The sequence below is a fragment of the Thamnophis sirtalis genome, unplaced genomic scaffold (genome assembly GCF_051295495.1).
Source record: "Thamnophis sirtalis isolate CommonGarterSnake01/CBP01778 unplaced genomic scaffold, rThaSir2_p1.2 scaffold_4, whole genome shotgun sequence".
Taxonomy (NCBI): domain Eukaryota; kingdom Metazoa; phylum Chordata; class Lepidosauria; order Squamata; family Natricidae; genus Thamnophis; species Thamnophis sirtalis.
In genome coordinates this window covers 125598358-125625388 of record NW_028261384.1, presented here as the reverse complement: position 1 = coordinate 125625388, position 27031 = coordinate 125598358, and the positions used below count along the sequence as shown (strand labels likewise).

Genomic DNA, 27031 nt, shown 5'->3' with positions numbered 1-27031 from the left:
GCACTTACTATATTAAGGATGAATCCAGCATAAACAGCAATAAAGACAGCTACTTACAGAGGGAAGATTACTGCCTTGATGGACTTCTGCACCCTCCCTTACTCCAATAACCTGCAAAAAGAGATACAGAAACGAGAAGTTTAATCGCATGCACTGCATTAGGATGAAACAAGTACAAAAAATAATAGAAATTGAAGATTACTGTCCTTTTCTCCATCTTCTGCACACCACCACCTCACCACCTTGCTCCAATAACCTGCACAAAGAAGAGACATAGAAAGGAAGACTTTAATCACTTGCACTTACTATATTAAGGATGAATCCAGCATAAACAGCATTAAAGACAACTACTTACAGAGGGAAGATTACTGCCTTGCTGGACTTCTGTACAACCCCCCCCCCCCCCACTTACTCCAATAACCTGCACAAAGAGATGCAGAAAAGAGGACTTTAATCGCATGCACTGCATTAGGATGAAACAAGTACAAAAAATAATAGACATTGAAGATTACTGTCCTTTTCTCCATCTTCTGCACCACCACCTCACCACATTGCTCCAATAACCTGCACAAAGAAGAGACATAGAAAGGAAGACTTTAATCGCTTGCACTTACTATATTAAGGATGAATCCAGCATAAACAGCATTAAAGACAACTACTTACAGAGGGAAGATTACTGCCTTGCTGGACTTCTGTACAACCCCCCCCCCCCCACTTACTCCAATAACCTGCACAAAGAGATGCAGAAAAGAGGACTTTAATCGCATGCACTGCATTAGGATGAAACAAGCACACAAAATAATAGAAAAGAAAGGTTACTGTCCTTTTGTGTGTTGGAGTCACCCCCTGATCACCTTTCTCCAATGAATGGTCTGCACAAAGAGATACAGAAAGGAAGACTTTAATTGCTTTACTACTATATTAAGGATGAAACAAGAACACAAAGTAATAAAACAGCTACTTACATAGGAAAAATGATTGCCCTAGCGGTCATACTCTGTTGCCTCTTCATCCTGTTAAATAATACTAACTGCAGAAGAAATAAAACAACATTGGACTCGATTGTGGTTGTAAACTGAGGACTACACTATAGGTAACAGAAGGGACCTGCAGCAGGATTCATAAGCTTCTCTTTATGTACATAATAACACATAAGACACATATACAATACCAAGAATGGTTTGTCTAACATGGTAGAGAGTACAAGCAAACACACAAGCATGGTTTTTCAGTTCCAGCAGCAGATTAGTTTGCACAGAAGTTAAACTAAGCTACGCCAGGCTCCTTGCTGTCTCCAGCAAATACTGTTTCAGTTTCCAAACAGCGCTTATTGGCTGATCCAGTTGCCACGTCTATTCATTGGCTGACCTTCTTCCCTATTCCAACCTATGAATATACTCTGACCAGACAGTGAACCACAAAAACCTTTGCAGTGATGGGATTCAACCAATTCGCACCTATTCGGGAGAACTGGTTGTTAAGTTTCTAAGCAGTTCAGAGAACCGATTGTTGGAAGAAATCTCACTTTGTTTTTTTCCACTTTCCAGGGCTAATCCTGTAAAGAAGGCAGAAAGGAAACATTCTGGTGTTGTTTCTAGCCTAATCTTTATTGTCCTGCTTACAGAAACTGCCTCTCCAGTTAACCCTTATTACCATTGTAACAGCTAAGGCGAAGCGCCCATCGACATGAGTGACACTGAGTTGGCCACCCCCACCCAGTCACATGACCACTGTGCCCCGCCTACTCCATTAGGGCAGAGAACCGGTTGTTACATTATTTGAATACCACCACTAAACCTTTGGTTTATGTGGGTTATACCTACCAATAATTACTACAGTATAAATTAATTGTTAAGCAAAAATCAAGAGTACCAGGGGCATAAGCTCAAACTGACAGCAGGAGGTAAGTTCAAAAATAATATTAGATAGTATGACTTCACAGAAAGAGTGGTGGAAGCTTGGAACCAACTTCCAGCGGAGGTAGTTGGTTGATCATCATTAAACTGAGTTTAAATATGCTTAGTGTTCTTTTGCCACAAAAATAAAAATAAATAAAATAGAAAAATAATAAAATAGAAAAATAATAAAATGGACAAATAAGAAAAATAAATAAGAAAGAAACCAAAAACAAACTCGAAGGGTAAACTTGTTAGAGCACCATCTCTTGTTTATGACATCAGTTTTTTCTATGTTTCTGTGTTTTTAATTAATCAGAGATATTTTAAAGTATTTGTTGACTTCATGAATTCCTCAAAGGGTTTCCGCGATCCTGAAGGTTCACTGGGTTAGACTACTGTAATACACTCCGACCAGGGCTCCCTTAGAAGCAGCAGTGAAATTCAATGTTTTTAACTACTGGTTGCACCTGTTGCACTTGCACTTACTATATTAAGGATGAATCCAGAATAAACAGCATTAAAGACAGCTACTTACATAGGGAAGATTACTGCCATGCTGGACTTCTGTACCCCCCCCCCCCACTTACTCCAATAACCTGCCCAAAGAGACACAGAAAATAGAACTTTAATCGCATGCACTGCATTAGGATGAAACAAGTACAAAAAATAATGGAAATTGAAGATTACTGTCCTTTTCTCCATCTTCTGCACACCACCACCTCACCACCTTGCTCCTATAACCTGCACAAAGAAGAGACAAAGAAAGGAAGACTTTAATCACTTTCACTTACGATATTAAGGATGAATCCAGAATAAACAGCAATAAAGACAGCTACTTACAGAGGGAAGATTACTGCCATGTTCGACTTCTGTACCCCCCCCCCACTTACTCCAATAACCTGCACCAAGAGACACAGAAAAGAGGACTTTAATCGCATGCACTGCATTAGGATGAAACAAGGACAAAAAATAATAGAAATTGAAGATTACTGTCCTTTTCTCCATCTTCTGCACACCACCACCTCACCACCTTGCTCCAATAACCTGCACAAAGAAGAGACAAAGAAAGGAAGACTTTAATCACTTGCACCTACGATATTAAGGATGAATCCAGCTTAAACAGCAATAAAGACAGATACTTACAGAGGGAAGATTACTGCCTTGGTGGACTTCTGTACACCCCCCCCCCTTACTCCAGTAACCTGCCCAAAGAGATGCAGAAAAGAGGACTTTAATCGCATGCACTGCATTAGGATGAAACAAGCACACAAAATAATAGAAAAGAAAGGTTACTGTCCTCTTGTGTGTTGGAGTCACCCCCTGATCACCTTTCTCCAATGAATGGTCTGCACAAAGAGATACAGAAAGGAAGACTTTAATTGCTTTACTACTATATTAAGGATGAAACAAGAACACAAAGTAATAAAATAGCTACTTACATAGGAAAAATGACTGCCCTAGCGGTCATACTCTGTTGCCTCTTCATCCTGTTAAATAATACTAACTGCAGAAGAAATAAAACAACATTGGACTCGATTGTGGTTGTAAACTGAGGACTACACTATAGGTAACATAAGGGACCTGCAGCAGGATTCATAAGCTTCTCTTTATGTACATAATAACACATAAGACACATATACAATACCAAGAATGGTTTGTCTAACATGATAGAGAGTACAAGCAAACACACAAGCATGGTTTTTCAGTTCCAGCAGCAGATTAGTTTGCTGCTTTAGCACAGAAGTTAAACTAAGCTACGCCAGGCTCCTTGCTGTCTCCAGCAAATACTGTTTCAGTTTCCAAACAGCGCTTATTGGCTGATCCAGTTGCCACGTCTATTCATTGGCTGACCTTCTTCCCTATTCCAACCTATGAATATACTCTGACCAGACAGTGAACCACAAAAACCTTTGCAGTGATGGGATTCAACCAGTTCGCACCTATTCGGGAGAACTGGTTGTTAATTTTCTAAGCAGTTCGGAGAACCGATTGTTGGAAGAAATATCACTTTGTTTTTTTCCACTTTCCAGGGCTAATCCTGTAAAGAAGGCAGAAAGGAAACATTCTGGTGTTGTTTCTAGCCTAATCTTTATTGTCCTGCTTATAGAAACTGCCTCTCCAGTTAACCCTTATTACCATTGTAACAGCTAAGGCGAAGCACCCATTGACATGAGTGACACTGAGTTGGCCACCCCCACCCAGTCACATGACCACTGTGCCCCGCCTACTCCATTAGGGCAGAGAACCGGTTGTTACATTATTTGAATACCACCACTGAACCTTTGGTTTATGTGGGTTATACCTATCAATAATTACTACACTATAAATTAATTGTTAAGCAAAAATCAAGAGTACCAGGAGCATAAGCTCAAACTGACAGCAGGTGGTAAGTTCAAAAATAATATTAGATAGTATGACTTCACAGAAAGAGTGGTGGAAGCTTGGAACCAACTTCCAGCGGAGGTAGTTGGTTGATCATCATTAAACTGAGTTTAAATATGCTTAGTGTTCTTTTGCCACAAAAATAAAAATAAATAAAATAGAAAAATAATAAAATGGACAAATAATAAAAATAAATAAGAAACCAAAAACAAACTCGAAGGGTAGACTTGTTAGAGCACCATCTCTTGTTTATGACATCAGTTTTTCCTATGTTTCTGTGTTTTTAATTAATCAGAGATATTTTAAAGTATTTGTTGACTTCATAAATTCCTGAAAGGGTTTCCGTGATCCTGAAGGTTCACTGGGTTAGACTACTGTAATACGCTCCGCCCAGGGCTGCCTTTGAAGCAGCAGTGAAATTCATTTTTTTTTACTACTGGTTGCACCTGTTGCACTTGCACTTACTATATTGAGGATGAATCCAGCATAAACAGCAATAAAGACAGCTACTTACAGAGTGAAGATTACTGCCATGCTGGACTTCTGTACCCCCCCCCCACTTACTCCAATAACCTGCCCAAAGAGACACAGAAAAGAGGACTTTAATCGCATGCACTGCATTAGGATGAAACAAGTACAAAAAATAATAGAAATTGAAGATTACTGTCCTTTTCTCCATCTTCTGCACCACCACCTCACCACCTTGCTCCAATAACCTGCACAAAGAAGAGACATAGAAAGGAAGGCTTTAATCACTTGCACTTACGATATTAAGGATGAATCCAGCATAAACAGCAATAAAGACAGCTACTTACAGAGGGAAGATTGCTGCCTTGCTGGACTTCTGTACACACACACACCCCTTACTCCAGTAACCTGCACAAAGAGACACAGAAAAGAGGACTTTAATCGCATGCACTGCATTAGGATGAAAGAAGCACACAAAATAATGGAAAAGAAAGGTTACTGTCCTTTTGTGTGTTGAAGTCACACCCGATCACCTTGCTCCAATGAATGGCCTGCACAAAGAGATACAGAAAGGAAGACTTTAATTGCTTTACTACTATATTAAGGATGAAACAAGAACACAAAGTAATAAAACAGCTACTTACATAGGAAAAATGATTGCCCTAGCGGTCATACTCTGTTGCCTTTTCATCCTGTTAAATAATTCTAACTGCAGAAGAAATAAAACAACATTGGACTCGATTGTGGTTGTAAACTGAGGACTACACTATAGGTAACAGAAGGGACCTGCAGCAGGATTCATAGGCTTCTCTTTATGTACATAATAACACAGAAGACACATATACAATACCAAGAATGGTTTGTCTAACATGATAGAGAGTACAAGCAAACACACAAGCATGGTTTTTCAGTTCCAGCAGCAGACTAGTTTGCTGCTTTAGCACAGAAGTTAAACTAAGCTACGCCAGGCTCCAGCAAATACTGTCTCCAGCAAATACTGTTTCAGTTTCCAAACAGCGCTTAATGGCTGATCCAGTTGCCACGTCTATTCATTGGCTGACCTTCTTCCCTATTCCAACCTATGAATATACTCTGACAGACAGTGAACCACAAAAACCTTTGCAGTGGAAGAAGGCGGGGCTTAGCAGTGAGAAGATGGAGTTTCAGGCTACTCCTGAAATTCCTCTATACTGAAGGATTTTTGGACGGGTTCTTTGAACTCTAGCTGTCCCGTAGACGACAGTGAAGGTGAGGAGAGACCCAGGACCTCAGAGACACCCGCAAGTCTCTGGGGGGGGGGTATTAACTCCTCGTGCCAATTCCTTTTTGGATTAGCTGCGTGCTAACTGAAACTGCAGGTTGCCCCTAAGAATGGTAGAAGTGATGTCATCTGGTAAGCTGATTTTATCATCCGAGAGACTGTTCGCGTTAAAAACTTAAGATAACTGAAACCAAAGAACAGGGAAATTTAGCGGCGAATTGGCTTTTTTTAATGGATTTATGGCTGGTGGTTACTTTACTTCTTAAATGCTTCAAGAAACTCCTCGACATCCTCCCCCCTCTGAATCTCCCTAAGTGGATCGTAAAATTTATTTTCTACTAATTAGCCCGTCACGATTCGACACTTTTATTACTTTATTACTTGCCTTTGTTTACGATCAGATAAGATTGCACAGCCTGTAAGAGACTAAGAAGTCTGTGGGGGAAAAAAAAGAGCTTGCAATTTTTTAACTGCGACACATCATGGCGTCCCAAAATACCTCTAAGATTTCATTTCAGATTCTTTTTTCCGCATGCAGAGGACTCTTTGACTCTTATCAAAGGCTGGAAAGAAAATTGGATCATCTGATTTTAAAATATGAAGTAAAAACTGAGATCGTTGAATGTTTAAATGCTCCTGAAATACAAACGGAAAATGTGAGAAATGGTGTCTGGTCTATCTCAGAGGAAGAAAGGAGGGGGGGAGCTATAAAGAAGACTCATTTAAAAAGACAGAGTGCAGGAGGAATGGAAAATCCACCCTTGAGAATTAAAGTTAATTTGGAAAATTTTACAAGCCCAGGACAACATTATTATTTCATCACTGACATTCAGAGTCCAAAGGTGCCAAAATATCTTTGTCTGGATTTGCTTATGAAAACATTTGGTAAATTTATCCAACGCATGGCAATTGGCTGGAGAAGATCTTGCTATTGGAGAGACACTGGCTGATAGATGGAAGAACGTAATTTAAAATCTAGCTAAATCTGATTACCTTAATGTGTAATAGATATAGCTGAATAATGACTGATATGGATAGTAATATATATAATTTGGAACTGGCTGATAGATTGAAGAATACAATTGAAAACTAGTTAAACCTAATTGCTTTTTCTTGTAACAGATATAGTTGAATAATAATTGATATTGATAGTAATGTATATAATGTGGAGTTGATATGATAACTAACAATTGGAAGATTATACATAAAGAGTACTAACTACAATAATTATCACTATTAAAAAACTAAATAAAATACATACAATCAAATGTTAATCAATACTGGGAAAATGTTATGATATATGATATAATTAAATATTATGGATGTCCAGCTAAAATAGGATATGAGGATTTGATGATAATAGAGGATTTTACAAATAAGTAAATGATTTGTCAGCATGTGTTATGGATTAATTATGTAATGCATAGCTAAGGATGAAGGATGTTTAAATAACCATAGGTAATTAAAACTGGAGGTATAATGATGTTGATATGGTAAATATTCGAGTTAAGATATTTGAATTAATATGAGTTAATGGAAGAGAAGCACCAAAGCATGTTGTAACCAGTTGATATACTTCTTTTTTTTTCATGATAGACACCTGTGTTTTGTTTTGCTTTCCTGCCTTGTCTCTTGTCGTTTTTGTCTTTTTTTTTGTATTATTTTTATCTTTTATTTTTTATTTTAATTTTTATTTTTTATTTGTCCTTTTTTTTTTTTTGATTTTTTCCTCTCCCACCGGTGTGGGCAGGGATTGTTCAAGATTATTACTTTTATCAATATTTCTAAATAATAATTACAGTTAAATGAAAATGGATATATAATAATGCTTTAGTTAATATGAGTTATGTTGGTTGACTGTGGAGGAGATGTACCAAAACTTATCTGTAATTGATTGATACATTTTCTACAGATGTAAAGAAAGATGTGTACCTGTTTTAAACTAAAATTAAAAAACATTTATTAAAAAAAAAAAACCTTTGCAGTGATGGGATTCAACTAGTTCGCACCTATTCGGGAGAACTGGTTGTTAATTTTCTAAGCAGTTTGGAGAACCGATTGTTGGAAGAAATCTCACTTTGTTTTTTTCCACTTTCCAGGGCTAATCCTGTAAAGAAGGCAGAAAGGAAACATTCTGGTGTTGTTTCCAGCCTAATCTTTATTGTCCTGCTTACAGAAACTGCCTCTCCAGTTAACCCTTATTACCATTGTAACAGCTAAGGCGAAGCACCCATCGACATGAGTGACACTGAGTTGGCCACCCCCATCCAGTCACATGACCACTGTGCCCCGCCTACTCCATTAGGGCAGAGAACCGGTTGTTACATTATTTGAATACCACCACTGAACCTTTGGTTTATGTGGGTTATACCTATCAATAATTACTACAGTATAAATTAATAGTTAAGCAAATATCAAGAGTACCAGGGGCATAAACTCAAACTGACAGCAGGAGGTAAGTTCAAAAATAATATTAGATAGTATAACTTCACAGAAAGAGTGGTGGAAGCTTGGAACCAACTTCCAGCGGAGGTAGTTGGTTGATCATCATTAAACTGAGTTTAAATATGCTTAGTGTTCTTTTGCCACAAAAATAAAAATAAATGAAATTGAAAAATAATAAAATGGACAAATAATAAAAATAAATAAGAAAGAAACCAAAAACAAACTCGAAGGGTAGACTTGTTAGAGCACCATCTCTTGTTTATGACATCAGTGTTTCTGTGTTTTTAATTAATCAGAGATATTTTAAAGTATTTGTTGACTTCATGAATTCCTGAAAGGGTTTCCGCGATCCTGAAGGTTCACTGGGTTAGACTACTGTAATACGCTCCGGCCAGGGCTGCCTTTGAAGCAGCAGTGAAATTCAATTTTTTTTACTACTGGTTGCACCTGTTGCACTTGCACTTACTATATTGAGGATGAATCCAGAATAAACAGCATTAAAGACAGCTACTTACAGAGTGAAGATTACTGCCATGCTGGACTTCTGTACCCCCCCCCCACTTACTCCAATAACCTGCACAAAGAGACACAGAAAAGAGGACTTTAATCGCATGCACTGCATTAGGATGAAACAAGTACAAAAAATAATAGAAATTGAAGATTACTGTCCTTTTCTCCATCTTCTGCACACCACCACCTCACCACCTTGCTCCAATAACCTGCACAAAGAAGAGACAAAGAAAGGAAGACTTTAATCACTTGCACTTACGATATTAAGGATGAATCCAGCATAAACAGCAATAAAGACAGATACTTACAGAGGGAAGATTACTGCCTTGGTGGACTTCTGTAAATCCCCACCCCCCCTTACTCCAGTAACCTGCCCAAAGAGATGCAGAAAAGAGGACTTTAATCGCATGCACTGCATTAGGATGAAACAAGCACACAAAATAATAGAAATTGAAGATTACTGTCCTTTTCTCCATCTTCTGCACACCACCACTCACCACTTTGCTCCAATAACCTACACAAAGAAGAGACACAGAAAGGAAGACTTTAATCGCTTGCACTTACTATATTAAGGATGAATCCAGCATACACAGCAATAAAGACAGCTACTTACAGAGAGAAGATTACTGCCTTGCTGGACTTCTGCACCCTCCCTTACTCCAATAACCTGCACAAAGAGACACAGAAAAGAGGACTTTAATCGCATGCACTGCATTAGGATGAAACAATAAAAAAAGTAATCGAAAAGGAAGATTACTGTCCTTTTCTCCATCTTCTGCACCACCACCTCACCACCTTGCTCCAATAACCTGCACAAAGAAGAGACACAGAAAGGAAGACTTTAATCGCTTGCACTTACTATATTAAGGCTGAATCCAGCATAAACAGCAATAAAGACAGCTACTTACAGAGGGAAGATTACTGCCTTGATGGACTTCTGCACCCTCCCTTACTCCAATAAACTGCACAAAGAGATACAGAAAAGAGGACTTTAATCGCATGCACTGCATTACGATGAAACAAGTACAAAAAATAATAAAAATTGAAGATTACTGTCCTTTTCTCCATCTTCTGCACCACCACCTCACCACATTGCTCCAATAACCTACAAAAAGAAGAGACACAGAAAGGAAGACTTTAATCGCTTGCGCTTACTATATTAAGGATGAATCCAGCATAAACAGCAATAAAGACAGCTACTTACAGAGGGAAGATTACTGCCTTGATGGACTTCTGCACCCCCCCCCCACTTACTCCAATAACCTGCACAGAGAGACACAGAAAAGAGGACTTTAATCGCATGCACTGCATTAGGATGAAACAAGTACAAAAAATAATAGAAATTGAAGATTACTGTCCTTTTCTCCATCTTCTGCACCACCACCTCACCACATTGCTCCAATAACCTGCACAAAGAAGAGACATAGAAAGGAAGACTTTAATCGCTTGCACTTACTATATTAAGGATGAATCCAGCATAAACAGCATTAAAGACAACTACTTACAGAGGGAAGATTACTGCCTTGCTGGACTTCTGTACAACCCCCCCCCCCCACTTACTCCAATAACCTGCACAAAGAGATGCAGAAAAGAGGACTTTAATCGCATGCACTGCATTAGGATGAAACAAGCACACAAAATAATAGAAAAGAAAGGTTACTGTCCTTTTGTGTGTTGGAGTCACCCCCTGATCACCTTTCTCCAATGAATGGCCTGCACAAAGAGATACAGAAAGGAAGACTTTAATTGCTTTACAACTATATTAAGGATGAAACAAGAACACAAAGTAATAAAACAGCTACTTACATAGGAAAAATGACTGCCCTAGCGGTCACACTCTGTTGCCTCTTCATCCTGTTAAATAATACTAACTGCAGAAGAAATAAAACAACATTGGACTCGATTGTGGTTGTAAACTGAGGACTACACTATAGGTAACAGAAGGGACCTGCAGCAGGATTCATAAGCTTCTCTTTATGTACATAATAACACATAAGACACATATACAATACCAAGAATGGTTTGTCTAACATGGTAGAGAGTACAAGCAAACACACAAGCATGGTTTTTCAGTTCCAGCAGCAGATTAGTTTGCAGAGAAGTTGAACTAAGCTACACCAGGCTCCTTGCTGTCTCCAGCAAATACTGTTTCAGTTTCCAAACAGCGCTTATTGGCTGATCCAGTTCCCACGTCTATTCATTGGCTGACCTCCTTCCCTATTCCAATCTATGAATATACTCTGACCAGACAGTGAACCACAAAAACCTTTGCAGTGATGGGATTCAACCAATTCGCACCTATTCGGGAGAACTGGTTGTTAATTTTCTAAGCAGTTCGGAGAACTGATTGTTGGAAGAAATCTCACTTTGTTTTTTTCCACTTTCCAGGGCTAATCCTGTAAAGAAGGCAGGAAGGAAACATTCTGGTGTTGTTTCTAGCCTAATCTTTATTGTCCTGCTTACAGAAACTGCCTCTCCAGTTAACCCTTATTACCATTGTAACAGCTAAGGCGAAGCGCCCATCGACATGAGTGACACTGAGTTGGCCACCCCCACCCAGTCACATGACCACTGTGCCCCGCCTACTCCATTAGGGCAGAGAACCGGTTGTTACATTATTTGAATACCACCACTGAACCTTTGGTTTATGTGGGTTATACCTATCAATAATTACTGCAGTATAAATTAATTGTTAAGCAAAAATCAAGAGTACCAGGGGGATAAGCTCAAACTGACAACAGGAGGTAAGTTCAAAAATAATATTAGATAGTATGACTTCACAGAAAGAGTGGTGGAAACTTGGAAAAAACTTCCAACGGAGGTAGTTGGTTGATCATCATTAAACTGAGTTTAAATACGCTTAGTGTTCTTTTGCCACAAAAATAAAAATAAATAAAATAGAAAAATAATAAAATGGACAAATAATAAAAATAAATAAGAAAGAAACCAAAAACAAACTCGAAGGGTAGACTTGTTAGAGCACCATCTCTTGTTTATGACATCAGTTTTTTCTATGTTTCTGTGTTTTTAATTAATCAGAGATATTTTAAAGTATTTGTTGACTTCATGAATTCCTGAAAGGGTTTCCGCGATCCTGAAGGTTCACTGGGTTAGACTACTGTAATACGCTCCGCCCAGGGCTGCCTTTGAAGCAGCAGTGAAATTCAATTTTTTTTACTACTGGTTCCACCTGTTGCACTTGCACTTACTATATTAAGGATGAATCCAGCATAAACAGCAATAAAGACAGCTACTTACAGAGGGAAGATTACTGCCATGCTGGACTTCTGTACCCCCCCCCCCCACTTACTCCAATAACCTGCACAAAGAGACACAGAAAAGAGGACTTTAATCGCATGCACTGCATTAGGATGAAACAAGTACAAAAAATAATAGAAATTGAAGATTACTGTCCTTTTCTCCATCTTCTGCACACCACCACCTCACCACCTTGCTCCAACAACCTGCACAAAGAAGAGACAAAGAAAGGAAGACTTTAATCACTTGCACTTACGATATTAAGGATGAATCCAGCATAAACAGCAATAAAGACAGATACTTACAGAGGGAAGATTACTGCCTTGGTGGACTTCTGTACACACACACCCCTTACTCCAGTAACCTGCCCAAAGAGATGCAGAAAAGAGGACTTTAATCGCATGCACTGCATTAGGATGAAACAAGCACACAAAATAATAGAAAAGAAAGGTTACTGTCCTTTTGTGTGTTGGAGTCACCCCCTGATCACCTTTCTCCAATGAATGGCCTGCACAAAGAGATACAGAAAGGAAGACTTTAATTGCTTTACAACTATATTAAGGATGAAACAAGAACACAAAGTAATAAAACAGCTACTTACATAGGAAAAATGACTGCCCTAGCGGTCACACTCTGTTGCCTCTTCATCCTGTTAAATAATACTAACTGCAGAAGAAATAAAACAACATTGGACTCGATTGTGGTTGTAAACTGAGGACTACACTATAGGTAACAGAAGGGACCTGCAGCAGGATTCATAAGCTTCTCTTTATGTACATAATAACACATAAGACACATATACAATACCAAGAATGGTTTGTCTAACATGGTAGAGAGTACAAGCAAACCCACAAGCATGGTTTTTCAGTTCCAGCAGCAGATTAGTTTGCTGCTTTAGCACAGAAGTTAAACTAAGCTGGGGGAGAAGGCGGGGCTTAGCAGTGAGAAGACGGACCTTCAGGCAGTTCCTGAATGACCATCTATACCGGGGTCTTTTTTGGACGATTCGTTTGAATCTAAGCTGTCCCGTAGAGACAGTGACATGGGGGGAACTCCAGTGGTCCCAGAGATGTTCGCAAAATCTCTGGGAACCTAAGGAAAGCCTCCCTAATCCAGTGACTTCCGGATCAGCTTGATGCTGACTACAACTGCAAAAGCCCAGAGATAGAGCTGGATAGGAACATGTCGTTTGGTGTGAGTTTTAAATCTTTTTTTCTTGTTGGAAAGAGAACACTCTAAATTTGGAAACTTAGTTTAAAATAAGGCTGATAAGTGAGAAAAGCGGCGGCGATAAATGTTTGCCATTTGGAAGTTTATTTTTCTGTTCCTTTTTTTAATTCTTGGAAGCCGGGCTGGACTTTCCTGTAATTTAAATCGGCTTTTTGTGTTCCTTCTTTTTGTTGTCGATACCTTTAACTTCGAATCTAATGGGGCACTAAATTTTAAACTTAAAGTGCTTTGAAGTTCTGGTTTTTTTTGTTTGTTCTTCTTCGTTGCCTTTTAGCCCTTTTGATGTTTTTTTTTTAATAATTAGTAACTAACAAACGCCACAGAACGGACTAAAACAAGCTGTAAACTACAAATTACAAGCCAAAACTGCCATCTTGTGGACTTGAACTTTGTTATTAAAATCCACCCTGTAATGCATTTGATTTACGTGTTTACGCAGCTGGGAACCTGTTAGATAAAACAGCAAGGCTGAGAGTGACCTTGGAGAGACTCTTATCTTGGGGGGGGGGGGGAAAGAGTCCGGAAAAAACCATTTGTTTTAGCTTGTTGGCATCCTTTCATCTCCCAACACCATTTTCATATTATCTGCTGTGGAGACATCGACATTGAGTTTTTCTTTTTTGATCATCACCATCGACCTTTTGATCTTTTACATTTTTTTTTCTGTTTTGATTATTCTTTTTAACCTTTGGATCACCTCTTGACTATTACATTTTTTCTGCTTTTTTCTTTTCTCACTTGTAGCTGAAGCACCTCTTCTTCCCTTTTTGGAGGGGGGGGTGTCTTTCTTTTTTACTATTTCATATTCTCTTATTTATATATATATTTTCTATTGTACTCTTACTGCATCCCTTTCATCTTTGAAACAAAAAAAAAGTTCCTTTTTCTTTCCTTCCTTTTCTCTCCTTTCTCCCTTTTCCTCCCCTTTCTCTTTTCCCCCCTTTTCTTATCCCCCCCTCTCCTCTGTGTACTTCACGTACTTAATCCACCATACTTATAACCCTCCACCCTCCAATACTAATTGGCTATGAATAGAAAAGCAGCTGCCTCTGGCTTTACATCAACCCCTGCCCCCTCACCTGCGGGAGGCCAGAGGACAACACAGACGATGTCCCATCAGGAAAAAGAGAAGGAAGCCAACTTTGAAACACTCATACAAATGATGCAGAAAATGCAAGCAGGAAACGATACCCTTGTAAAAAAAATGGAGGCAATGGAACAACAAAACCAAAGCATAGTGCAAAAAGTTGATAATATGGAAGGAAAAGTAGAAAGTATACACAACTGGATGCTGAAATACGAAAATAGGATTCAAAAAATTGAAAATAAGATTCAAGAAGGAGAGAAGAAAACTGAAAAGCTAGAGATCAGACTAAGTGATGTAGAAAGAGAGAGCAGTGGAATATTAAGATGGGAGATGGACAGGTCTGAATTTTTCTTCAGATTTCAAAACATAGAAGAAGAAAAAGGAGAGGACTTAGTTCAGATAATTTCAAATATTTTGATAGATGTTCTGGGGATGTCCCAGGACCAAATAAAAGAAACAATTGATGAGACTTTTAGAGTATACACAAGATATGCAATGAGAAATGCTCTCCCAAGGGAAGTGCATGTAAGATTTACTAAGAAAACAATTAAATCACAAATCTTACAGAAAATGAGAGATAGAAAACTAGAATATAAAGGTAAGGAGATTGTAGTACTCAAACAAATTCCAAGAGAGGTGAGAGAGAGGAGAAGAGAATATCAATTTCTGACTAAAGTATTGATAAAAAAAGGTGTTAACTATAGATGGCTCATACCAGAAGGTTTACTATGTACTTGGCAAGGACAAAGACACAGAATAGATACAACTGAGAAGGCAGAAGCTTTCTACGAAGAATACTTTAGAGAAACGGCGGAGAAAGCTGGGAAAGACAATGCAGTGATACAAATACTGGAACCATCTGCAACCGCGACCGAAAAAATAGAAGGAGCAGTAGGTGGAAGTGAGAAAGAAGGGGAGACAGGGAATGGGAGCCGCAAAGAAAAACGAGAACCTAGATCTACTAGAGCGATAAATCCTGTATATAAAGTATAAACATGGAAGAAAGAAAAATGATTACAATCAACATTAATGGACTTAATTCGGCAACTAAAAGGAAGAAAGTATTCCATAAATTAGAGAAATTACAACTTGACATAATCTGTCTGCAAGAAGTACATATTCAAAAGAAATATGAACACTTACTAACTCAACCAAAGCTTGGGAAAATGTTTTCATCATTGGCAAATTGCAAGAAAAGAGGAGTGGTCTTTTATATTAAAGGCAACATCCCAACAAAAGTAGTCTACGCAGAGGAAGAGGGAAGAATTTTGATGGTGGAAATTATGGATACCAAAAAGACACTCCTAATTGGAATCTACGCCCCCAATGAAAAACAAGATGAATTTTACAAAAAACTACACAAAAAAGTTTTGGAACTAGACTATGTTGATATTTGTATGATGGGAGACTTTAATGGCATTGTGAATCAAAATATGGACTATAAAACACATAAAACAAAAAAATTAAATAGGAAGCTTCTGCTGAAATCTTTTTTTAGGATGACAGATGAACTAAATCTAAAAGATATATGGAGAGAAAGAAACGCTAAAAAAGAACAATATACCTTCTACTCAAATAGACATTCTTCACTCTCTAGAATAGATATGATATGGGTCTCAGCGGAGTTGAGCTCCAACATAAAAGAAATTGAGATTGAAGCAAGTACCTGGGCGGACCACAATCCAATTTTAACTAAATGGAAAGGCCAAAGGGCAAGATCTAGATGGACACTAAATAACACTATATTGAAAGAAAAAGAGTTTGTACAAAAAATGGAGAAAGAGCTAGTCCTTTTCCTTAAAGAAAATAGGAAAGAAGATACGTTGTTGCAGAATCTCTGGGATACAATGAAGGCTGTTATCAGAGGTTTGACAATACAGGGCGGGGCATGACCTTTTCCTAGGGGGTCACAGCAACACTTGTAATAACAACACAAATAATTCATACACCATTCGAAAGCCCATCAAAAACTGAGTTTATTGACACGATTTAATAGTCAGTATGACCACCATTAGCCCTTCGAACAGCATTCAAACGAGGTGGATAAGAACACAACAAATCTTCAAACAGTTCCGTTCGATTTTCCAGATTTTCCAGAGGGCGGGGCATAACCTTTTCCTAGGGGGTCACAGCAAGATCGACAGCAGTTTACAACTTCCGCAACACCTCATTTTAAAGCCCATAAAAAACTGAATTGAATGAGCTATTAAATGTTAAATTTGTTTCGGTTGAAACTTTGAGAATGAATTTGGAAACTGTGTTGAAAAATCTGGAAAATCGAACGGAACTGTTTGAAGATTTGTTGTGTTCTTATCCACCTCGTTTGAATGCTGTTCGAAGGGCTAATGGTGGTCATACTGACTATTAAATCGTGTCAATAAACTCAGTTTTTGATGGGCTTTCGAATGGTGTATGAATTATTTGTGTTGTTATTACAAGTGTTGCTGTGACCCCCTAGGAAAAGGTTATGCCCCGCCCTGTAGATTACACAAGGAAGAGAAACTCAAAGAAAAGACAAATGCATAAAGCTCTAGACAATGAATATAAAATACTTGAAAGAGATCTACAGAGAGCACCACAAAAAAAAGATGTTAAAATAAAAATGGACATAATTAAACACAAAATGGACCTATTAGAAAAGGAGGAACTGGCACAAAAAATTAGAGGTGCCAAACAGAATTATTTTGAAAATGCGAACAAACCAGGCAGGTGGTTGGCATATAAGATGAAAAAAGAGAGAGAAACAAAGAAAATACTTCAACTAAGAGATAAACAAGGAGAAATTCAGTATGGAAATACCGGAAAAATATATATTATACACGACTACTACATTAAACTCTATGAACAAGAGAAGGTGGAGGAAGGACGAGTCAAAAAGTATCTACAAGATGCCAATCTCCCCCAGGTACCAGATGAAACCAGAACAATGTTAGAAAGTAAAATAACAATGATGGCGCTAACAGAGGCACTTAAAAAACAAAATAATGGGAAAGCCCCAGGACCAGATGGCCTACCCGTGGAATTCTACAGAACATTTGAAGAAATATTGACCCTCCCACTCCTACAAGTCATGAATGAAGTGATGACTGAGAACCAAATACCGAAGTCATGGTCAGAAGCGTATATCACACTACTACCCAAGGAAGAGACTGATTTAACACAAATCAAGAATTATAGACCAATTTCTTTATTAAATTCAGACTACAAGCTATTTGCATCTATACTAGCTGAGAGACTTAAAAAATACTTAAATGGCTTCATCCATTCAGATCAAATTGGCTTTTTACCTAAAAGACAAATCAAAGACAATATGAGAATAATTTTGAATACCTTGGAATACTATGAGGCCCACCCAGAAAAACAACTGGCACTGATGTTCCTCGATGCGCAGAAGGCCTTTGATAATGTGAATTGGCAGTTTATGTTTTTGCAACTGGAGCAGATGAACTTTGGCAAGAAATTCACTCAAACTATACGAACGATATACCAGAAACAAGCAGCAAAGATAATGGTAAATGGAGAACTAACAGAACCGATTGAAATAAAGAGAGGTACAAGACAAGGCTGCCCACTATCACCACCACTCTTTGTCCTAACACTAGAGGTCTTAAATAGAAAGATCAGAGAAGAAGAAGAAATAAGAGGAATGAAAATTAAGAGAGAAGAATATAAATTGCAAGCGTTCGCAGACGACAGTTTTTATTCTTGAAGATCCATTAGAAACCGCACTCAAATTGTTAGAAAGAATAGAGGAATATGGAAAAGTAGCAGGCCTAAAAATAAACAAAGATAAAACAAAGATCATGACAAAGAATATCCCAGCTACACAAAAGGAGCAGTTGTCAGAAATGTTGCAGATTCAAAACACAAGTAAGATTAAATATTTGGGGATACATTTATCACCTAGATGTAGCACTCTTAAAGAGGATAATTATGTCAGATTAAAACGACAAATAGCAATCGATTTGGAGAAATGGGAAAACTTGCATTTATCAATGATGGGAAGAATTTCCACAATTAAAATGAACATTTTACCTAGAATTCTATATCTGTTTCAGACAATCCCAATCAGACTGGGTAAGGATTTTTTTCTAGACTTAAATAAAATAGTTTTGAAATTTATTTGGCAAGGGAAAAAAGCTAGAATAAAACTTAAATTACTACAAAATGTTAGATTAAGAGGAGGTTTTGGGTTACCCGATTGGGAGCTATACTATCAGGCAGCAAACCTGATGTGGATTAAGGAGTGGATATCATTAAAAAACTCTAGATTATTGAACGTAGAAGGTCACAATTTGCTGTTGGGATGGCATGCTTTCTTATGGTATAAGGGAACTAAACCACATGGTTATTTTAGAAGACATTATATAAGGGAGGCGTTGTTGTTAAATTGGGAAAAGATTAAAAAATTACATTATTTAAAAATTCCAGTCTGGACATCAACAATTGAAGCATTTTCGTATCCGATAATACATAAAAAGGAACAAACAGTTAGATATACAGAATTATTGAATACAGAGGGTGAGCTCAAATCTAGTCAAGAGTTGAAGCAAGAAGGGATGGAAATGAACTGGTATTCATATGTACAGATACAATCTAGATATAATGAAGATAGAAAAACTAAAGGTCTCTATAATAAAATGACTGAGCTAGACAAAATTCTAACAGGTACTGATGAAAAAGTAATTTAAAAACTATATGGATATTTATTGGAGTTTAAATTGCATGAAGAACAAGTTAAAGAAACTATGATTGCGTGGGGAAAATTTTTTAAGTATGGGATTGATTTAGAGAATTGGCAGAAATTGTGGTCTCAAAATTACAAAATGACAATGTCTACTGCATATAGAGAAAACTTGTATAAGATGTTTTACAGGTGGCATCTACCCCCGACCAGAATCGCAAGAATGTTTAAGAATAAATCAGAAAAGTGTAGGAAATGTCATCAGATACCTGGCTCATACTACCACATGTGGTGGACTTGCACTGAAGCCAAAAGATACTGGACTAAAATCCACATGTGGTTGGAGAAAATGATACACAAACAAATAGACTTTAAACCAGAGGTCTTTTTATTGGGAATTTTACCAGAAACCTACAACAAAGACTTAAAATATTTGATTGTAAATGTGTTAACAGCAGCCAGAATTGTATTTGCAAAAAACTGGAAAAATGAAACAATACCAAAAGAGGAAGAAGTTATTTGAAAAATAATAGACTGTGCCGAAATGAGTAAATTGACATTTGAGATTAGAGAGCAAGAGGATGAACAATTTTATAAGATATGGAATTTGTTTTATCAATGGCTAAGGGGAAAAAAACAAAATTTTGGAAATGAAAAATGATACACTTATGCCTTAACTGGAAAAAGTAAATGATGATATAATTATGCTATGAAATAATTCAACACTGATATAAGGAAGTACTAATATAAGGTCTGGTGATATAATGTATAAGGTTAAGATCTTACTATAATGATATTTTGCTGCTGATAAGGCAATTCTAATAGGGGAACAAATGAAAACTGGTATATATAGGCAGCGATGCCTTGTTGAACAATGAAGGAATAAGATCTCTGTTTGAAGGTATGAAATGCAAGGTTAACAATGAATAGAAGTATACTCTCTGGGGGAAAACAATGCTAATGTTAACTGAATATATATGGTAGAAGGAAAATGAGGCCTTTAGTTACATTAGAGGAAATATTTGAGATGGTAAATATTATTTGAAGATGTAGATGTTAAAACAACCGTAACCAAACGACATGCTGCATGTGATGATGGTTGTTTCCCCCCCCCCCCTTTTGGACTGTTTTTGTCTTTTTTGGCCTTTCCCCCCTCCCCCCACCCTTTTTTTTCTCTTGTTTTTTTTTGTTTTTTGTTTTGTTTTTTAAACCCTAGCTTATTGTGGTGCTTATTAAATATATAACAGAGAGATACGGGATGTATAAACTTAGTAGGGATGCACCTGTGATCAAACGACATATTGTATGTGAAGATGGGTTTCCCCTCCCCCCCCTTTTTTCCATTTTCTCCCTTTCCCATTGTGTAATAAAAAAGAATAATAATAAAAAAAAAGAATAAAAAAAAAGAAGTTAAACTAAGCTACGCCAGGCTCCTTGCTGTCTCCAGCAAATACTGTTTCAGTTTCCAAACAGCGCTTATTGGCTGATCCAGTTCCCACGTCTATTCATTGGCTGACCTTCTTCCCTATTCCAATCTATGAATATACTCTGACCAGACAGTGAACCACAAAAACCTTTGCAGTGATGGGATTCAACCAATTCGCACCTATTCGGGAGAACTGGTTGTTAAGTTTCTAAGCAATTCGGAGAACCGATTGTTGGAAGAAATCTCACTTTGTTTTTTTCCACTTTCCAGGGCTAATCCTGTAAAGAAGGCAGAAATGAAACATTCTGGTGTTGTTTCTAGCCTAATCTTTATTGTCCTGCTTACAGAAACTGCCTCTCCAGTTAACCCTTATTACCATTGTAACAACTAAGGCGAAGTGCCCATTGACATGAGTGACACTCAGTCACATGACCACTGTGCCCCGCCTACTCCATTAGGGCAGAGAACCGGTTGTTACGTTATTTGAATACCATCACTGAACCTTTGGTTTATGTGGGTTATACCTACCAATAATTACTACACTATAAATTAATTGTTAAGCAAAAATCAAGAGTACCAGGGGCATAAGCTCAAACTGACAGCAGGAGGTAAGTTCAAAAATAATATTAGATAGTATGACTTCACAGAAAGAGTGGTGGAAGCTTGGAACCAACTTCCAGCGGAGGTAGTTGGTTGATCATCATTAAACTGAGTTTAAATAAAAATAAATAAAATAGAAAAAGAATAAAATAGAAAAATAATAAAATGGACAAATAAGAAAAATAAATAAGAAAGAAACCAAAAACAAACTCGAAGGGTAGACTTGTTAGAGCACCATCTCTTGTTTATGACATCAGTGTTTCTGTGTTTTTAATTAATCAGAGATATTTTAAAGTATTTGTTGACTTCATGAATTCCTGAAAGGGTTTCTGCGATCCTGAAGGTTCACTGGGTTAGACTACTGTAATATGCTCCGACCAGGGCTGCCTTTGAAGCAGCAGTGAAATTCAATTTTTTTTACTACTGGTTGACCCCTTGCACTTGCACTTACTATATTAAGGATGAATCCAGCATAAACAGCAATAACGACAGCTACTTACAGAGGGAAGATTACTGCCATGCTGGACTTCTGTACCCCCCACCCCACTTACTCCAATAACCTGCACAAAGAGATACAGAAAAGAGGATTTTAATCGCATGCACTGCATTAGGATGAAACAAGTACAAAAAATAATGGAAATTGAAGATTACTGTCCTTTTCTCCATCTTCTGCACACCACCACCTCACCACCTTGCTCCAATAACCTGCACAAAGAATAGACAAAGAAAGGAAGACTTTAATCACTTGCACTTACGATATTAAGGATGAAACCAGCATAAACAGCAATAAAGACAGCTACTTACAGATGGAAGATTACTGCCTTGGTGGACTTCTGTACACCCCCCCCTTACTCCAATAACCTGCACAAAGAGATACAGAAAAGAGGACTTTAATCGCATGCACTGCATTAGGATGAAACAAGCACACAAAATAATAGAAAAGAAAGGTTACTGTCCTTTTGTGTGTTGGAGTCACCCCCTGATCACCTTTCTCCAATGAATGGCCTGCACAAAGAGATACAGAAAGGAAGACTTTAATTCCTTTACTACTATATTAAGGATGAAACAAGAACACAAAGTAATAAAACAGCTACTTACATAGGAAAAATGATTGCCCTAGCGGTCATACTCTGTTGCCTCTTCATCCTGTTAAATAATACTAACTGCAGAAGAAATAAAACAACATTGAACTCGATTGTGGTTGTAAACTGAGGACTCCACTATAGGTAACAGAAAGGACCTGCAGCAGGATTCATAAGCTTCTCTTTATGTACATAATAACACATAAGACACATATACAATACCAAGAATGGTTTGTCTAACATGATAGAGAGTACAAGCAAACACACAAGCATGGTTTTTCAGTTCCAGCAGCAGATTAGTTTGCTGCTTTAGCACAGAAGTTAAACTAAGCTACGCCAGGCTCCTTGCTGTCTCCAGCAAATACTGTTTCAGTTTCCAAACAGCGCTTATTGGCTGATCCAGTTGCCACGTCTATTCATTGGCTGACCTTCTTCCCTATTCCAATCTATGAATATACTCTGACCAGACAGTGAACCACAAAAACCTTTGCAGTGATGGGATTCAACCAGTTCGCACCTATTCGGGAGAACTTGTTGTTAATTTTCTAAGCAGTTCGGAGAACTGATTGTTGGAAGAAATATCACTTTGTTTTTTTCCACTTTCCAGGGCTAATCCTGTAAAGAAGGCAGAAAGGAAACATTCTGGTGTTGTTTCCAGCCTAATCTTTATTGTCCTGCTTATAGAAACTGCCTCTCCAGTTAACCCTTATTACCATTGTAACAGCTAAGGCGAAGCACCCATCGACATGAGTGACAGTGAGTTGGCCACCCCCACCCAGTCACATGACCACTGTGCCCCGCCTACTCCATTAGGGCAGAGAACCGGTTGTTACATTATTTGAATACCATCACTGAACCTTTGGTTTATGTGGGTTATACCTATCAATAATTACTACACTATAAATTAATTGTTAAGCAAAAATCAAGAGTACCAGGGGCATAAGCTCAAACTGACAGCAGGAGGTAAGTTCAAAAAGAATATTAGATAGTATGACTTCACAGAAAGAGTGGTGGAAGCTTGGAACCAACTTCCAGCGGAGATAGTTGGTTGATCATCATTAAACTGAGTTTAAATATGCTTAGTGTTCTTTTGCCACAAAAATAAAAATAAATAAAATAGAAAAATAATAAAATAGAAAAATAATAAAATGGACAAATAAGAAAAATAAATAAGAAAGAAACCAAAAACAAACTCGAAGGGTAGACTTGTTAGAGCACCATCTCTTGTTTATGACATCAGTTTTTCCTATGTTTCTGTGTTTTTAATTAATCAGAGATATTTTAAAGTATTTGTTGACTTCATGAATTCCTGAAAGGGTTTCCGCGATCCTGAAGGTTCACTGGGTTAGACTACTGTAATACGCTCCGCCCAGGGCTGCCTTTGAAGCAGCAGTGAAATTCAATTTTTTTTACTACTGGTTGCACCTGTTGCACTTGCACTTACTATATTAAGGATGAATCCAGCATAAACAGCAATAAAGACAGCTACTTACAGAGGGAAGATTACTGCCATGCTGGACTTCTGTACCCCCCCCCCCACTTACTCCAATAACCTGCACAAAGAGACACAGAAAAGAGGACTTTAATCGCATGCACTGCATTAGGATGAAACAAGTACAAAAAATAATAGAAATTGAAGATTACTGTCCTTTTCTCCATCTTCTGCACACCACCACTCACCACCTTGCTCCAATAACCTGCACAAAGAAGAGACAAAGAAAGGAAGACTTTAATCACTTGCACTTACGATATTAACGATGAATCCAGCATAAACAGCAATAAAGACAGCTACTTACAGAGGGAAGATTACTGCCTTGCTGGACTTCTGTACCCCCCCCCCCCCTTACTCCAGTAACCTGCCCAAAGAGATGCAGAAAAGAGGACTTTAATCGCATGCACTGCATTAGGATGAAACAAGCACACAAAATAATAGAAAAGAAAGGTTACTGTCCTTTTGTGTGTTGGAGTCACACCCTGATCATCTTTCTCCAATGAATGGCCTGCACAAAGAGATACAGAAAGGAAGACTTTAATTGCTTTACTACTATATTAAGGATGAAACAAGAACACAAAGTAATAAAATAGCTACTTACATAGGAAAAATGACTGCCCTAGCGGTCATACTCTGTTGCCTCTTCATCCTGTTAAATAATACTAACTGCAGAAGAAATAAAACAACATTGGACTCGATTGTGGCTGACCTTCTTCCCTATTCCAACCTATGAATATACTCTGACCAGACAGTGAACCACAAAAACCTTTGCAGTGATGGGATTCAACCAGTTCGCACCTATTCGGGAGAACTGGTTTAAATATGCTTAGTGTTCTTTTGCCACAAAAATAAAAATAAATAAAATAGAAAAATAATAAAATGGACAAATAATAAAAATAAATAAGAAAGAAACCAAAAACAAACTCGAAGGGTAGACTTGTTAGAGCACCATCTCTTGTTTATGACATCAGTTTTTTCTATGTTTCTGTGTTTTTAATTAATCAGAGATATTTTAAAATATTTGTTGACTTCATGAATTCCTGAAAGGGTTTCCGCGATCCTGAAGGTTCACTGGGTTAGACTACTGTAATACGCTCCGCCCAGGGCTGCCTTTGAAGCAGCAGTGAAATTCAATTTTTTTTACTACTGGTTGCACATGTTGCACTTGCACTTACTATATTAAGGATGAATCCAGCATAAACAGCAATAAAGACAGCTACTTACAGAGGGAAGATTACTGCCATGCTGGACTTCTGTACCCCCCCCCCTTACTCCAATAACGTGCACAAAGAGACACAGAAAAGAGGTCTTTAATTGCATGCACTGCATTAGGATGAAACAAGCACAAAAAGTCATAGAAAAGGAAGATTACTGTCCTTTTCTCCATCGTCTGCACACCACCACCTCACCACCTTGCTCCAATAACCTGCACAAAGAAGAGACACAGAAAGGCTTTCATCACTTTCACTTACGATATTAAGAATGAATCCAGCATAAACAGCAATAAAGACAGCTACTTACAGAGGGAAGATTACTGCCATGCTGGACTTCTGTACCCCCGCCCCACTTACTCCAATAACCTGCACAAAGAGACACAGAAAAGAGGACTTTAATCGCATGCACTGCATTAGGATGAAACAAGCACAAAAAGTCAAAGAGAAGGAAGATTACTGTCCTTTTCTCCATCTTCTGCATCACTACCTCACCACCTTGCTTCAATAACCTACACAAAGAAGAGACACACAAAGGAAGACTTTAATCGCTTGCACTTACTATATTAAGGATGAATCCAGCTTAAACAGCAATAAAGACAGCTACTTACAGAGAGAAGATTACTGCCTTGCTGGACTTCTGCACCCTCCCTTACTCCAATAACCTGCACAAAGAAACACAGAAAAGAGGACTTTAATCGCATGCACTGCATTAGGATGAAACAAGCACAAAAAGTCATCAAAAAGGAAGATTACTGTCCTTTTCTCCATCTTCTGCATCACCACCTCACCACCTTGCTCCAATAACCTGCACAAAGAAGAGACACAGAAAGGAAGACTTTAATCGCTTGCACTTACTATATTAAGGATGAATCCAGCATAAACAGCAATAAAGACAGCTACTTACAGAGAGAAGATTACTGCCTTGCTGGACTTCTGCACCCTCCCTTACTCCAATAACCTGCACAAAGAAATACAGAAAAGAGAACTTTAATCACATGCACTGCATTAGGATGAAACAAGTACAAAAAATAATAGAATGACTGTTGTCTTACATGAACGGTCCTTCTATGGGTGCTGCGAAGGGAATCCAATCATGGGTTAACTTTGTCCTTTAGCCTGGAGACTGAATTTGTAAATTTTGACCACGCCTCCTCTGACCGGACCGATTCAGTTTTCGCACAAAGTCCGCCAAAGTAGTATGCCAATGTCAATCATGCCGTAGGCAATCCAGGTAGTAAGTTAAGGTAAGAAAGTCCTGTCAGAAAAAAGTGAAAGGTTAGTCACAGAGTCACAATCAAGGTGGAGCCCTGACCAGCCGAATCTGCAGGGGGGTTTGGATTCCCTTCGCAGCACACATAGAAGGACCGTTCAGGTAAGACAACGGTCATTCTCCTGTGTGCTGCTCAGGGAATCCAATCGTGGGATATGCCAAAGCAATTAAGTCCCAGGGCGGGAGCTAGGCTGGTCAGGCTCCTCTGCAGAAGGAAGGACCCTTTGCAATGCTCTCCGCCCGAAGGACGCCTCAGCCGAGGCATAGACATCAATCTTGTAGTGTCGAATAAATGGTGAGGGCGACGCCCAGGTGGCCACCCTACATATTTCCTCCACTGACGCTTGCGTAGCCCAGGCCGCTGTAGTGGCTGCACTCCTGGTAGAATGAGGAGTAATACGCCTGGGAACAGGTCACGAGTGACTGTCGTACGCTAATGCAATACATGCCTTCAACCATCGGCCGATGGTGTGGGAAGACACTTTCTGTCCCATGGACAAAAGCTGGAAAGAAACGAACAGTGCCTCCAACCTCCTGAATGACACCGTGCGCTTCACATAACGTCGGAGAGTCCTATGAACATCCAGATGGTGCCACTGGCGTTCTTGAGAATGGGAGGGATGCGGACAGAAGTCCAGCAGGACGAGTTCCTGAGTCCTGTGGAATAATGAGTTGATCTTAGGAAGGAAGGTCGGGTCCAAACGAAGCACCACTCTGTTCGGAT

General features: G+C 38.4%; 1 protein-coding gene and 2 long non-coding RNA genes across 3 annotated transcripts in view; all 3 read right to left on the bottom strand.

The window, feature by feature from the left end:
- The window catches only part of TEP1 (telomerase associated protein 1), a 197400-nt gene that overhangs the window by 81710 nt on the left and 88659 nt on the right, over positions 1-27031 (bottom strand). The gene's annotated exons all lie outside the window — the stretch shown is intronic.
- On the bottom strand, positions 1946-3087 carry LOC148046405 (uncharacterized). Its single transcript, XR_015696507.1, has 2 exons — positions 3042-3087; positions 1946-2942 (listed from the first exon to the last, which is right to left on the bottom strand). It is a non-coding gene; the product is annotated as an uncharacterized LOC148046405 (long non-coding RNA).
- Positions 12164-15871, bottom strand: LOC148046404 (uncharacterized). The gene is made up of 2 exons (XR_015696506.1): positions 12528-15871; positions 12164-12428 (listed from the first exon to the last, which is right to left on the bottom strand). It is a non-coding gene; the product is annotated as an uncharacterized LOC148046404 (long non-coding RNA).